Here is a 10,307-nt window from a genome sequence, read left to right as displayed (position 1 = left end):
AGGAAACAGTCTCTTCCTGACAGAACAGAACTGAGTCATACATGAACTCACAGACACTGTGGCAGCATGCACGGAGCCAGACCAGGTGCCAGAGCTGAGCTGGGGAATTGGACACAATCTCCTATTCCTGATTGGGATGCTCTCTCCAAATCATAACTGCTTGTAAAGGAAAGATTATTTTTTCCAACAGAGCTTCTTCCCTGGGCATATAAACAACATTTATGAGTAGGCTCCATATCAAGGAGTTGATAGCCTACACAAAATGCTGAATGGCACTTTTTTCCCTCTCTCATATTTTGTTTGGTCATTTATTTTTTCTGTCTAGACTTTTACTTGTATGTTTTGGTTCATGATTTTGTATTTTATCGGCTTTATGCATTTGTGTGTGAGTGCATGTATGTCTCATGTGCCTTTCCTTTGTTTTTCATCCTGGTGTTGTTTGTCTGCTTGTCATCTAACAGGAAGGAGTGAGAACCGTGCAGTTGGATGAACAGGGAGATGTTGGAGGCTGAAAGGAGATGGGAGAAGGCAAACTGCAATCTGAATATATTGTGTGAAAAAAATCATTTTCAATAAAAAAGAAATAAAAGTAGGGCCTCTGTAAGTTTGTTTGGTCCTATGCTAATCCTCAGGAATGGGAAAGTACTCTTCTACAACAATTCAATCCAGGAATCCCAATACATTTCAGATAGAGCAAGGATTTGGAGAGCAAAAAAGGCATGCTTGACCTTGGGTTTGAGGCCAGCGGAGGTACTTGAACTACTGTCACAGAGTCAAAGAGGAGAAAGATTGTGAGATGTTTGCCAATTGACTCTCTTACCATTATATCCCTCATAGAAGGTGCCATTTATGAAGAAATGCATGTGCTGGGATCTTGATCATTCCTGACTGTAGGAATAAATTTCATGGTTTATAAATTACACAGTGTAATGTAATTTATTATACCAGAAAGGTATTTTATCTTAGTTCCAATAAGACAAGATAGAGCTAGTCAGCAGATCCAAAGGCCTGCAAACATTTGGAATAGAGGAGATAATGAAATCTTCCATGGACTCCAAAACTGCTCGATATTAGTAATAGTCAGGGAACAGCATGGATACAACTGAGTGTGGGAAGATGGAGAAACGATAGGGCCAGAGGCTGAACTCCTCATTCCAAAGACCAAAGGTAGGAAGATGAAACTGAAAGCAGAGATTGTGCTCTGCTAGCTCTGTACCCCAGAAGCTCTCAGAATTTGCTTGTCAAGTTCCTCTTCAATGCAACCACATGCTGAGGACACCTACAGGTGTGTAATCAGAACCAAGTGGGACAGGTTCTGAAGAGATAACTGAGCACTTAGGAGCACTGGCTACCATTCAGTAGAACTCAGGTTTCATTCCTAGTACTCAAAGGCAACTCACAACCATCTGGATGCCAGTCGCATGGGATCTAGTGCCCTCTTCTGGCTTCTGTTGAAAGGCCATATTTTTTAAGTTTAGACTCTATTTTAGAGAACTTGAATTCAAGTAAACTAACAGGCCAGTACTCATCATTAATTTCCAAGTTACCCCCCAACAAAATCTTAGCCCAGCTCCAGTTTCTAGGCTAACCCCAATAAGACCGTCTCCAGGTCATTCTATCCCAATGAATCCAACATTTCCAGGTTAATACCCATCAAGCCCTCCCCATGCCTAACAACCAAGTGCAGAGGGAAGTAGAAGCTAACTTTATGGTTTGACTCCCAGCACCAGCCAATTATTCTAAAGGCCACAGTAGCTTTCCAATTAGATGCTTGCAGGCTAGAAATACTCACTTCAAACTTGGTGCTTTCTTATACCAATAGATGTTTGAGGCTACTTGCCACCCAAACCATCCTGTATGGTGGTGGTGGGCTGAGCTGGAGCTAGCTTGAATAAGGACCCTGATGTGATTGAATCTGATCAGCTCCTGTCTGGTCCTGTGGAGGTCACTAACGCTTCCTTGGCACTACACTGTGGGTAGCACACACCCAAGTAATGCACAGATACACATGCAGAAACAAAACTATAAAAACGAAGTAAACCATTGTTCTAAAACATTGAGTGAGACAGTGAAATTGGAAGGAGAAATCACAGTTGGGAGAAACAGCCAAGAATCTCAAAGTGCAAGCTTCTTGTACTGGCTGGTTTTGCGTGTGAACTTGACACAAGCTGGAGTTATCACAGAGAAAAGAGCCTCCCATGAGGAAATGCCTCCATGAGATGCAGCTGTAAGGCATTTTCTCAATTAGTGATCAAGGGGGAAAGGCCCCTTGTGGGTGGTGCCATCCCTGGGCTGGTAGTCTTGGGTTCTATAAGAGAGTAGGCTGAGCAAGCCAGGGGAGGCAAGCCAATAAAGAACATCCCTCCATGGCCTCTGCATCAGCTCCTGCTCCCTAACCTGCTTGAGTTCCAGTCCTGACTTCCTTTGCTGATGAACAACAATGTGGAAAGTGTAAGGTGAATAAACCCTTTCCTGCCCAACTTGCTTTTGGTCATGATGTCTGTGCAGGAATAGAAACCCTGACAAGACACTTCTGTTCTTTATTTTACCATCCCTTTGCCGAATTGTGTCCTGATACATGGTTACCACTGAATTTTAATGTCCCTGATGACATTACACAAAAACAAAGCCAGAGGGGCACTACTTAGAAACACTGCTTATCTCATTCTGAAAAATCTGGAAAATTACTATATTTTTTCTTCCCAGGCATCTCTTACTCCTCCCCTTCTTTAATTAAAAATAGATTTTTATTAATACTGTATAATCTGAGTGAGTAGTGTTTTCCTCAATTATTCTAGTTCTCTACCACTTCCTCTCCCATATGGGTCATTTCCCTTTCTGTCTCTCATTAGAAAAGGACAGCTTTATACAAGATAACAACTAAAGGACAAAATAAAATATAATAAGATAAAACAAAACCCATCACAATCAACTGGACAAGATGAGCCAACAGAAAAATATAAAAGACCCAAGAGAAGACACAAGAATCAGAGTCTGACTTGTTCACACATTCAGGAGACCCATAAAAGAACTATACTAAGAGCTAAAGTATATATGCAGAGGACCTGGTACAGATCCCTGGAGGCCCTGAGACTGCTGCCTCAGTGTCTGTTATATAAATGGGATTCAAAGGGCTTTGTTTTCCTGATCTCCTCCATCCCCTCTGTCTCCCTCATAGCTTCTGATTGTCTTTCTTGGGGCTCTCTGAACTCTGAGATTTATTGGAAACATCTCATTTAGAGCTGTATGTTTGAAGATATCTCTCTGTGTCTCTGTCTCTCTGGGTCTAAATCTCTCTCTCTCCATAATGTCTGGGTTTTGATCTTTGTATTTATTCCAAGCTGTTGCAGGAGGAAGCTTCTCTGATGATAACTGAATAATGTACTGATTAAGGAGTATAGCAGAGGATTAATAGGAGTTATTTTATTGTTACCTTTTTAAATTAAAGACCAGTAGTATTTGGTTTTACTGCAGTCACTGAGTTTTCTACTCTTTGGTTCTTGGTTACCGTTTTAGTCAGTGTTCTTTTGCTGTGAAGAGATACCATGACCACATAGACTCCTTACATGAAAACATTGCTTACAGGTTCGGAGCTTTAGTTCATTTTTATCATGGCAGGAAACAGGGTGTCATGCAAGCAGACATAGTACTGGAGATGTAGCTGAGCATTCTACATCCAGATTAGCAGGCATCAGGAAGAGAGACAGATCCTGAGCCTGGCTTGAGCTCATGAAGCCACAAACCCCATGCCCAGGGATATACTTTGTTAATCCTGAGATTCACCAGCACAATCCAATTTCACCATATTAGTCCAAATTTAAAAACAAACTTTACTAAGTTTTAAATACTGACCAAGAGATGAGAGTTCTATATCTTGATCAAAAGGCAGGTAGGATGAGACTCAGTTCTGCAGGCAACCATGAGGAAGCTCTTTTCCTGACTGGGCAGAGCTTGAGCACTGAGTGTTGCAGTAAATCTCCAACCCCAATAAACCTCCCTCAAAGGTCACCTACACAGTGACACACTTTCTCTAACAAGTCCACAACACATAATAGTGCCACTTTACATGGACCAAGCCACCACAGACATCCACCTGGCCTCTGACAGGTCCTTGGACATTCAGATGATTTCCAATGGCAGCTAAGATCATAGACATTCACAAGAACATTGATTGGGCTTTGACATGGCCTGGAGCAGCCAACCACATATACATGCATGGAATCCACGGGCATCACAGAGATCATACAGGTCTTCTGGGGAAGTCCAATCCAGAAAATGAAACATTCTTCATATTGGACATCCTGTCATTGTTCAAAACCTAGGTGATTGTACAGTTGGGTAGCTTGTTTGGGAGCTGAGTCTGCACAAGCTCCAACTACTGTACATCACCCTGTTGGCCCTTTTTCAGCAATGACATGTTCCCCCACTCACCACAGCTTTCTCTCACAACTGTCACCCACATCCCATCTCCAGTTCTTCCTCTTTCTACTGTGAGTTTACTGTTCTGTCCCTTCATCATTTCCACATCTCCATCCCATATTCATTTGTCATAGTGGCAGTGGGTTACACAGTGTGTGTGTGTGTGTGTGTGTGTGTGTATCTATCTGTCTATCTATCTATCTATCTATCTATCTATCTATCTATCTATCTATCTATCTATCCCAAACATCTTTACATGAAAGTATGGATTGCAATGAGTTGTTGGTCTGGTTCCAGGTTTCTAAAACACTAAAACTATTGGACCATTGCTGAGACTCTACTCTGATACTCTGCTGTTACCCAGACTCAGGGAGATCTTGTGGCTAGGCAGGGATTATTTGTGTGTGGGGGGGAGGGGGGGAGGGCAGGTTCTGTGCCAGCTGCAAGCTGCTACATACTTTTATGCCAAACTGAGGCTCATGGTGGGTGGGTGGGGGGCTCACTAGGCTCATGGTTTGTGCTTGTGACCTGAACACAGTACCAGTGCCCTGTGCTGTCTCTGTCTCCCAGTGGGACAAGAAATGCTGGGTGCAGCTGATGCTGTTCCATGCTGAGGAGCAGCAGGCAGTAGAGGACCAGCCCTAGTCAATAAAGACAACCAGTTTTGCAGGACTGGCTCCTCCATACACTTCAGCAGCTCATAGATGAAGTAGATATTGGAGTGCACCAACTCTAAGTAGTGGATCTGGGCATGGATGGTAGCCAAGATTGTGAGTCCAGGGATTTTTGCACATGGGCCTTCTACAACTATGTGATAGCACAGCCTTTCAGTTCTTTTTAAAAACAACTGAGTAATGCTCCATTGTTTAAATGTTCAACATTTTTAAAATCTATTTTCCTTTTGAGGGATATTAAGGTTGTTTGCCACTTCTGGTTAGTATGAGTACAGCAGCAGCAAATATGGTTGACCAAGGTCCCTGTGGTAAAAGAAGCATCCTTTGGGTATATGCCCAACAGTGGTATTGGTGGATCTTGAGGTAAATTGATTTCTGTCTTTCTGAGGAATCACCATAGTGATTTACACAGTGACTGTAAAAGTTTGCATTCCTAGTAGCAATAGAGGACTGTTTTCCTGGGTTCACCTCCTTGCCAGCATGAGCTGTCTCTTTTGTTACTGATCTTGGCCGTTCTGACAGATGTAAGATGAAATCTCAAAGTAGTTTTGATTTGAATTTCCCTGATGACTAAGAATGTTGAACATTTCTTTAAGTGATTTTTAGCCATTTGAATTTTCTCTATTGTGAATTCTCTGTTTATACCTGTACCAATTTTTAATTGGGTTACTTGGGTTTTTGTTTGTCTTGTTTTTTAATATCAAATGCGTGGTTTCAGACCCTTGGAAAAGAGACGAATGCACATATTTTACATATCAAAACAAACCAGGCCTGTAGGTTCTTCCAACCTCCTTCAATCCCTACCTGGCATACCCTGCCCCCAACCTTGAACTTGCCAGTCCAGATGCCAGACTGCCCTTCCCCCAGAGGCTCTTTCCTATATAACTCAGTGGTCCTCCCCCACCTTGGCACATAGGCCCTTTCCCTGGCCTCCTTCCTTTGTGCCAGTGAATTCACCAGACTGATAGCAGCTACCCAATAAGCTTGCCTTTAATATATTTGAATCTGGTTTGAATTGGCTCATTTCACGAGCAAAGAAATAACCTATCATCAAGTTTTTTAATTTAAAAAACCCCACATTTTGGATATTAGCCCTCAGTCAGATGTGGAATTGATAAATTCTTTTCCTATTTTGAAAGCTGCTGCTTTGTCCAAATGAGCAAAGAAATAACCTATCATCAAGTTTTTTGATTTAAAAAACCCCACATTTGGATATTAGCCCTCAGTCAGATGTGGAATTGATAAATTCTTTTCCTATTTTGAAAGCTGCTGCTTTGTCCAAATGACAGTATCCTTTGCCTTACAGAAGTTTTTCAGTCTCATGAGGTCCCACTTAATAATTGTTGATCTTAGTGGTAACACTGTCAATGTTCCGTTCAGAAAGACTTCTCCGGTGCTAATGAGTTCAAGGCTATTCTCTATTTTCTGTTTTTGTTTTTCAGTGTACCTGGATTTATGTTGAGGTCTTTCATCCTTTTGGAGTTGAGTTTGTGTGGGGTAATAGGTATGGGTATATTTGTATTTTATACATACAGCCATTGAGTTTTACCAGCACCATTTGTTAAAGAGCCTGGCTGTTATTCTGGCTTTAAAAAAAAAAATCAATCATTGATACTTGTGTGGGTTTATGTCTGGGTCTTCAGTTTGATTCCATTAGTCAACGAGTCTGTTTGTATGCCAATTCAATTCTGTTTTGTGGGGTCCCAAGCCAGTTAATGGACAGTAGAGAATTGTCCATATCCCAGATCTGGGGCAGTGGAGGGCACAGCATGGCAGGAGGGTGGAGGGTAGTGGGTTCACTAAAGCACAGCAGGAATGGGGTGGGGCCACTCTCTAACCCAATCAGGGTTGTGTCTACTCAACTGCATAGAGACAAAGACAAGTCAAGATAAAGCCAGTTAGGGTTCTGTTTCCTTGTCAAAGAACTGACTTCTCAGGAATCTGTCTGTGATCAGCAGTCTACTAATCTAGCTGAGAAGCTTAGAAGGCTCCTATCCCCACTGCAGTACTTTCTCCCTTTTTCCTCCCCTCCCCCAACCATCCTAACCCCAACTCCAGCTATATAAACTAGCTCTGCTATTTCACTAAACCAGATGACTTTTTTTTTTTTTTTTTTTTTTTTTTTGGTTTTTTGAGAGGGTTTCTCTGATAGCCCTGGCTGTCCTGGAACTCACTTTGTAGATTAGGCTGGCCTCGAACTCAGAAATCCGCCTGCCTCTGCCTCTCGAGTGCTGGGATTAAAGGTGTGTGTCCCCACGCCCGGCCCTTCTTTTTTCTTTTTTTCTTTTTTGACCAGATGACTTTCATACCTGCTGAATTCACTGCCTCCTGGGACCCTGCTCCCGAGTCATCCAGATTAAGAGCTAGATGGACTAAAACTGACTCCTCTGAAGGCAAACACCTCTGGAATCTGTTGCTTGTAATTTTAAAAATCCAGGCTAGCTTGGGCTAGGCTTTGGAATCAGTAGCCACCATTTCTTCCTTGCCCAATGAGGAAAATGGCCTTCTGGCCCTGGTTCCCTCTGCTGGCTTACTAACCCAGCCAAGGCCATCCTTCCAGAGAATGCCTGGAGCTACTACCCCAATATGCCCATGCAAAGAACACACAACTCAATTATACTATTTAAAAGCTGCATACCTAAACTGGGCAGATATACCACTACATTACCCTATTCCCCAGCTATGAGATCCCTTGCTACTTGTGGCTCCTCCAGGCCACATGGTTCTGCTCTTTCATCTTCTCTTTCTCCATCTTCCTCTTTCTCTGTCCCTCCTTCTCATCTTCCTTTTTCCTCCTTCCTCTCTCCTTCTCTAAAACTTGTAGCCCTGTCTTTCCCTTCCATTGCCCAGTTTTTATGTGACCGCTTAAAATGGGGAGCAGGTTCACATGGAGTCACCTGAGTATGAGACCCCGCTCCTCATCGGGGTAGGATTGGCATCAAAATACAAATAACACCAAGGCAATCCACAAAAGAAATCAATAAACAGAATCCAATTTTTGTATTCATATCATATTTTGTAAGGTATGGTTTTGTCTAATGAGCTGGTTTGGCCATTGCCTTAGGGTTTTATTACTGTGAATAGACATCTTGACTAAGGCAACTCTTATAAGGCTATTTAATTGGAGTTGTCTTATAGGTTCAGAAGTTCAGACCATTATCATCAAGGTTGGAACATGGCAACCTCCAAGCAGGCATGGTACAAGAGGAGCAGAGAGTTTTACATCTTCATCTGAAATCTTCTAGAAGAAGACTGGCATCCAGGGATCCAGGATGAGGTTTTTTTTTTTTTTTTTTTTTTTTTTTTTTTTTTTTTTTTTTTTTTTTGTTATTTTTTTCTGATGCAAAAGCAAGTTGTTTCTTTTCTGGCACATTGGGTATACCCTTAATCAGTCCCTTGAGGCAAGAGACAAGAAGGTGACTCTGAATGGCTACTACAAGCAGTTTTTATACTTTTGTGGGCACAGGTTATATCAGCAAGGTTACAAGTCAAACTCATTGCTAAGCATTTTGACCTTTAAATCTATTGGTTAGCAAGCATAAAAGCATTTGAACTCTACCTGGGACTTTCCAGAGGGTCAAGTACTTTCCAAAGGGTCACTATCAGTGAGTAAAATCTGAGAATTTTTTACTCAAGAATGTTCCTGTGGGTGAAGAATGAAACTTGGCCTTAGCCTTGACCCCATGCTGGAGGGCAAAACTGTAAGGAGGGTGTGGAACTAGAAAAAAGCCCTTAGGATCCCTCTAGAATGAGGGTCTCAAAGTCCACACCCACAATGACACAATTACTCCAACAAGGCCATACCTACTCCAACAAGGCCACAACTCTTAATAATGCTACTCCCTGGGCCAAGCATATTCAAACTATCATAGCCATGGAGACCAGAAGAAGGCATCGTAAACTCTGGATCACCTGTTACAGATGTTTAAGAACTCTCCTGTTTATTCTGGGAACTTAACAAGTGTTCTCTAAGAAATTCGTTCTTTCTAGTTGATTTTCTTTCTAGTTCCCACAAACTAAGTGTCTTAGTTGGGGTTTTATTGCTGTGAAGAGACACCATGACCAAAGCAACTTTTAAAAAAGGACATTTAATTGGGGCTGGCTTACAGTTTCAGAGGTACAGTCTATTATCATCATCACAAGAAGCATGACAGTGTCCAAGCTGACATGATGTTGGAGGAGGAACTGAGCACCTTGATATAAAGGCAGTCAGGAAGAGACTGACACTGGCCAGAGCTTGACCACATACATTACCTCAAAGCCATGCCTCCACAGTGAGGACAAACTTCCTATAACAAGAACATACTTCTGTTGGGAACTAAAAGGGGGGCCCTGGGGAAAAGGGGGAAGGGGAAGTCCCACACCCCGCCAGAGTTCCACCTATGTTCTGGTCAGTCAGGCGTGAGAGGGCTGCTATCTACCTTCCACTAATTCCCAGGTGGGCATCTAAGCCTCTGACTGACTCCTCAGGGGTGGAAAGGGGCAGCCCTACTTGGGAGCCCTGGTCCTACTTTGCTAAAGCCACAGGTGGTTATGGGAGAGAGGGATGAGGGAAGGGGTTCCCAACACCAGCAAGAGTGCAGTGGATCTTGATGAGCAGACTCTCTATGGTTTTAGAGCTTTATTATAGAAAGGCAGGGAGAAAGAAAGAAGGTAGGAGAGAGAGAGCTAGAGAGAAAGAGAAAGAGGGAGAAAGGAGGGGAGAGGATAGGAGAAGGGAGAGAAGACAAAGAGAGGAGAGAGGGGGTAAGAGTGAGGGGTAAGAGGTAAGAGAGTGAGAAGTAAGAGAGACAAGTAAGAGAGTGAGGTAGAGCTGAACAGCCCTTTTTATGGTCTTTACTGTTGCTAGGTAACTGGGGAGGAGTTTAGCCTGAAGGTCAGAAGCTTGGACCATTGCCTACCTGACTTCTAGCCAAGCTCTCTTGTGGGCACTGTGGCAGGGGTGGGGGTGGGGTGAATAACTTAGGCAGAAGCCTTAGCTCCAGGACCATAAGGGAATGCCTACTGTGTCATGTAGGTGAATTATTACCATTTTTGGGGTTCAGACCTAAGCTTGACTGGAGACCAGCCTATCTATGCATAGCCCAATTTCCCACACACTTCCTCCAACATGGCCACAGTTCCTAGTAGTGTCAATTCCCATGGGCCATGCTTATTCAAACCAAACGGAGTTGTTTTTATTTTATTTTATTTTATTTTAAACTCCAGATTTTA

This window comes from Mus caroli, chromosome 3 (genome assembly GCF_900094665.2).
Source record: "Mus caroli chromosome 3, CAROLI_EIJ_v1.1, whole genome shotgun sequence".
In the NCBI taxonomy this organism is placed as follows: Eukaryota; Metazoa; Chordata; class Mammalia; order Rodentia; family Muridae; genus Mus; species Mus caroli.
This window is presented reverse-complemented; position numbering follows the sequence as displayed.